A 6,000-nucleotide genomic window follows, 5' to 3' on the forward strand; every position below is an offset into this window, starting at 1 on the left:
GATGTTAATGGGGCAAATCCGCGGCGTTGTACAAAACCAGCCAAGTGGATGAGAATTTCAGAATTCTCATCCACATTCTGCATGAAAAGCTAAAATATTGGATATTGCAGACATGAAATCTGCAGAATGTCAGTTTATAGAGCGGATTTTCCTTGCGGATTTCACCCTTTTTGATGGAGAGGGTGACCTCTGCTGGCTTTTCCGCAGCAAAAAAAAGATAGTTTAATATGTGCGGCTTTTGTTGTACATTTTTTCTGCCGCATTTTCCCATCACGTGTGCTCCTGGCCTAATGTCCCGGATGGGAATACCCTATTAGGGGCTCGTGCCCACGGTCTGCAATGCATGGGAACCGGCCGCTCACGTGAACGGGTCCGCGATCCGCCAGATTCTGTCTGCAGTGCAAAGATATAGAACATGTTCTGTTCTGTTCTCGGGCTGCAATAAGGGCACAGGCCGCACACGCCCTAAGTGTATGGAAACCTTAGCAAAAATAATAATAAAAATGACCCCCACCACAAGGTAAGAACTGTAAACCATCACACACGCAGGAGCGGCAGGTTACAAGGACTGATCAATTCCCGTCGCAGATTTAAAAGGCAAACACGGGCGCTCCATGGTGTAAATACAGTAATACACGATTACCAAAATGAGCTGTGCTCTCCTGTAGCCGAGCGGCTCCCAGAGATCCGGTCCCAACGGTATGGATAACAGCAGAAAACGGATAAGGGGATACAGGAGCGCCACCGCCGATAGGTTTGTATAAAACTGCTTAAAAAACGCATGAAAGGCACATGAAACGCGTTGCACGTTTCCACCTTTTTATGTATGTTTTCCCATGAACCCTTTTTAGGAACAGAGCCTCCGCCCACCTGCGTTTTCCGTTTTCTCCTGTTATCCGAGTCTTTCCCGCTGTCATAGTCTACATTTCCACATTTTACTTTCAGCAGCCGAACCTCCTGCTGACTGGAAATACCCCTGACTGACGTGCCCCGAGGACACTGCCTCAGTGTCTCCCCGGGTCACCTGTAGAGGAGCGCCCTGAGGGAAGCCATTGTAGTGACGTCACCGGTCCTAGCATTCCTAGCATGCCTCCCACCACACCGCATATCCTCATAGCTGCCCCTACCAGAGCTTAACCATTTCACAGCCAACTAGGTGACTCACACAAGAAGGCAAGTCCCGTGCCAGTGCAGAGAGAAAGCTGACCACACAGCCCACCTCCGATGGCAGGTCAGAACATGCACCTCCAGTCACCATCAACCCTTGGTCTTCACGTCTGTAACAAGACCCGTGTCCGTTTTAGCTGTATGACAAGGTGGACTTTGACCACGTTTCCTGGAGCGAGCCCTATGTGTCGGCCGAATCCCCCAAACTGACTAAATCATGGTGATTTATGATACAGTCAGTATCAGATCACGGGTCAGGATCATGTGAGTACTGTGTAATAGAACCACAATCAGATAGGAACGGACTATGATAAATCACCATCATACAGTCAGGTCAGGGGAGCCGTGGTCGGTCCACCAGGTGCAGCTGACACATGGGCCACGTTTCCTGGACCGAGCGCGGTCACGTGAATCGTCCCTAAAGCAATGGAGGCATAGGGCGGATCTGCCGCAGCAGATGCAGCAAAATCGTCATGAGTTCCATGTGGAGCAGTTGTCGGTTTCACCTTATGCGTTGCAAAAACGTGAAAGTCATGGTGGAAATCCAGACGCAGTAAAAACACGTGCAGTTATTCTCTGCAGAGGTCTTGGAAGAAAGAAGAGACAGAGGGGATATGATAGAAACTTTTAAATACATAAAGGGAATCAACAAGGTAAAAGAGGAGAGAATATTTAAAAGAAGAAAAACTACCACAAGAGGACATAGTTTTAAATTAGAGGGGCAAAGGTTTAAAAGTAATATCAGGAAGTATTACTTTACTGAGAGAGTAGTGGATGCATGGAATAGCCTTCCTGCAGAAGTGGTAGCTGCAAATACAGTGGAGGAGTTTAAGCATGCATGGGATAGGCATAAGGCTATCCTTCATATAAGATAGGGCCGGGGGCTATCCATAGTATTCAGTATATTGGGCAGACTAGATGGGCCAAATGGTTCTTATCTGCCGACACATTCTATGTTTCTATGTCTCGCCTACTCCTGAATGTAGAGCTATACCAGCAATGAAGCCCTTCATTCTCTATCGTGGGGGTCCCACATATCAGACCCCCCCCAATCATAACGTGATGGCATAACCCAGCAATAAGCCCTTTAAATAATATAATGGGGGGGGGGGGGTCCCCACTGTTAGAAGTGAGGGGTCATGACTACGATTTGCCGATTGGTGGGGATACAACTGCCCGGACCCTACAGCCTTAGAAACAAAGCGGCCACGGGGATATTTAGGCGTTACAGCTGCATTCACACTGTAGGTCTCAGAGCACCAGGGACAAAGGACCCTCAATATCAGAAAGTCAGACCCCTGACAATCCTAACATTAGCTGTACGCCATACGAGGTCTCCACCGACCACTCACCTCTCCATTGACTTTAATGAGTGCATTCACACACCAGTGGTTGTCCACGGTGACATCATAGAAGCACGCCCTATTTTGTCTGCAATTACGGTTCCCTCCCGCCCATCAGTGTTTGGTCCATGGTTTTCACGGACCATTGGTAGGAGATGCTCTGGAAATTCATGTTCGGCCTAGCAGAGTCCGTGGGATACGGAGGATACACGGAGGGAAACAGACACAGATCTGGTCAAGGAGGTGGGAAAGAGGCCTTACTGCGGGCAGCCCATTGATTTCTATGTGCCCCACGCAATGCTTCATTTCCCCCTGTGGTGGCGCTGCAGGGAGAGCAAACACTTTCTGCAGGGTTCTCCCACAGGTGACAGCTGGAGGCCCCAGCAGTGAGAGGACAACCTACCTCTACTGTCTGCAGTACTGACCATGTGAACTGCAGAGCACAAGTGTGTGTGTGTGTGTGTGTGTGTAGTGTGGTGTGTGTGTGTGTGTGTGTAGTGTGTAGTGGGGTGTGGTGTGTAGTGTGTAGTGGGGTGTGGTGTGTAGTGTGTAGTGTAGTGTGGTGTGTGTGTAGTGTAGTGTGGTGTGTGTGTAGTGTAGTGTGGTGTGTGTGTGTAGTGTGGTGTGTGTGTGTGTGTGTAGTGTGGTGTGTGTGTGTGTAGTGTGGTGTGTGTGTGTGTAGTGTGGTGTGTGTGTATGTAGTGTGGTGTGTGTGTATGTAGTGTGGTGTGTGTGTATGTAGTGTGGTGTGTGTGTATGTAGTGTGGTGTGTGTGTATGTAGTGTGGTGTGTGTGTATGTAGTGTGGTGTGTGTGTATGTAGTGTGGTGTGTGTGTATGTAGTGTGGTGTGTGTGTATGTAGTGTGGTGTGTGTGTATGTAGTGTGGTGTGTGTGTATGTAGTGTGGTGTGTGTGTATGTAGTGTGGTGTGTGTGTATGTAGTGTGGTGTGTGTGTATGTAGTGTGGTGTGTGTGTATGTAGTGTGGTGTGTGTGTATGTAGTGTGGTGTGTGTGTATGTAGTGTGGTGTGTGTGTATGTAGTGTGGTGTGTGTGTATGTAGTGTGGTGTGTGTGTATGTAGTGTGGTGTGTGTGTATGTAGTGTGGTGTGTGTGTATGTAGTGTGGTGTGTGTGTAGTGTAGTGTGGTGTGTGTGTATGTAGTGTGGTGTGTGTGTGTGTAGTGTGGTGTGTGTGTATGTAGTGTGGTGTGTGTGTAGTGTAGTGTGGTGTGTGTGTAGTGTAGTGTGGTGTGTGTGTAGTGTAGTGTGGTGTGTGTGTAGTGTAGTGTGGTGTGTGTGTAGTAGTGTGGTGTGTGTGTAGTAGTGTGGTGTGTGTGTATGTAGTGTGGTGTGTGTGTATGTAGTGTGGTGTGTGTGTATGTAGTGTGGTGTGTGTGTAGTGTAGTGTGTGTGTGGTGTGTGTGTAGTGTAGTGTGGTGTGTGTGTGTAGTAGTGTGGTGTGTGTGTAGTAGTGTGGTGTGTGTGTAGTGTAGTGTGGTGTGTGTGTAGTAGTGTGGTGTGTGTGTAGTGTAGTGTGGTGTGTGTGTATGTAGTGTGGTGTGTGTGTGTATGTAGTGTGGTGTGTGTGTGTGTAGTGTAGTGTGGTGTGTGTGTGTAGTAGTGTGGTGTGTGTGTAGTAGTGTGGTGTGTGTGTAGTGTAGTGTGGTGTGTGTGTATGTAGTGTGGTGTGTGTGTGTATGTAGTGTGGTGTGTGTGTGTAGTGTGGTGTGTGTAGGGTGTGTGTCACCCACTATAACACTATAGTGACATATACACACACTATATAGACACCCACTATAACACTATATACACACACACACACATACATACTATATAGACATATACACACACACACACACACACACACACACACACACTACATACACAATACATATATACATCCCTGAGCCCCTCTGCCTGCAGTAATAGAACACACCGCACACCGCCTGCTGCAGCCGCACAGCACTCACCCCCGGTCTCCTCGCTCCTTCCTCGGTCACTGTATTACCTCCGACAGCGGCTACAGATCTCCCAGACTCCCCGAGCTGATCCTCCGGACACTGAGAGGCGGACTCCCCGGGGCCAGAAGAAGGGCAGCGGCTCCTCACAAGCCACACCTCAGCAACGACGTGCGCGGCCAGAGAGGAGGCGCCACCTGCTGGTGCTAGAGGGCTCTGCACGGCTCTGCACGGCTCTTCTTCCTGGTTGTATGACTGGTGACCAGTATAAACCATGATGACATTAGTGGAGAAGGTCTCAGAAGTCCGCTCCTCTTCTGTCAGGATGCTGAATATTCTATGGAGTCACTTTTTTTCTACTAACAGTACCTAGTTAGTAGTTAACAGACCCCATTGTGAGGCCATGTTCACATCTGCGTTGGAGGCTATGTTTAACCCTACTTGTCAAAACTCTCAGTGAAGGAGGGTAGACCTCCCAGACTCCTAAAAGGGCTGGCAGACATCCCACAGGGCTCATGAAGGTCTGCCTTCAGCCGGACAGTGGTCCTCCATGCGCTCTGCATACCTTTAACTTTTGAAAACCACAAAGAGGGACCATATGCGCTGCGTCAATTTTTTTCATACTCGGCCAAAAAACATAACTATTCACACCCAGTCCCCTTAAAGGGGTTGTCTCATCTCAGACAATGGGGGCATATCGCTAGGATATGCCCCCATTGTCTTATAGGTGTGGGTACCACCGATAGGACCCGCAACTATATCGAGAACGGAGCCCCGAAAGTAAAGGAGGGCGAACTTCGCATGCGCAGCCGCCCTCCAGTCATTTCTTTGGGGACGGCGAAAATAGCTGAGCGCAGGGTCGGCTATTGCTGTCTGCCCCATAGAAATGAATAGGAGCATGGGCCGCGCATGCGCAGCATGCTCCCATTCACTTCTATGGGAGAGGCGGGGATTAGCACTTGGTGGTGGACGGACCCCAGGAAATCTGGGGTCCTCCAGCCACAGCGCTCCCCGCTCCGTTCTCGATATTGGTGCGGGTCCTAGGACTAGCAATATGCCCCTATTGTCTAAGATGGGAATACCCCTTTAATGCCCCCATCAGGGTTGTCAACCAGAATTTTTCTTTTTTCTGGACAACCTGTCCCAAAATCACGGGCAGCCAACATTTTTTACGGACAAATTGGAAAACCATAATGAATGATAAAGATTTATAGCCCATCGTACTTATAATAATTAATTACCAGTAGAGATGAGCGAATTTCCGCTTATGAAATTCGTTCACACTTTGGTGGTAAAAAGTGAATTGCGTTATGGATTCTGTTACCACGGACCATAACGCAATTCTATGACGGAATGCATAATGGAATGGCTTTAGAAGCATTCTGTTATTAATTCCGTCATAATAGAAGTCTATGGCCTGCATAACGGATCCATCCCGTTTCCGTTATACAGAAGAGGACTCCCCTGCATAACGGAAAAGGGACGGATCCGTTTTGCAGCCCATAGACTTCTATTATGACGGAATGAATAA

The 6,000-nt window shown here is 48.6% G+C and overlaps 1 protein-coding gene across 1 annotated transcript in view; it reads right to left on the reverse strand.

The window, feature by feature from the left end:
• The window catches only part of CD151 (CD151 molecule (Raph blood group)), a 43,370-nt gene extending 38,738 nt beyond the window's left edge, over positions 1–4,632 (reverse strand). The window contains exon 1 of the mRNA XM_040410439.1: positions 4,482–4,632. The gene's annotated coding sequence lies outside the window, so the exon portion shown is untranslated. The remainder of the gene's footprint in view (positions 1–4,481) is intronic.
• Positions 4,633–6,000: the final 1,368 nt, after the last annotated feature.

Source organism: Bufo bufo, chromosome 10, assembly GCF_905171765.1.
Source record: "Bufo bufo chromosome 10, aBufBuf1.1, whole genome shotgun sequence".
NCBI classification, from domain to species: domain Eukaryota; kingdom Metazoa; phylum Chordata; class Amphibia; order Anura; family Bufonidae; genus Bufo; species Bufo bufo.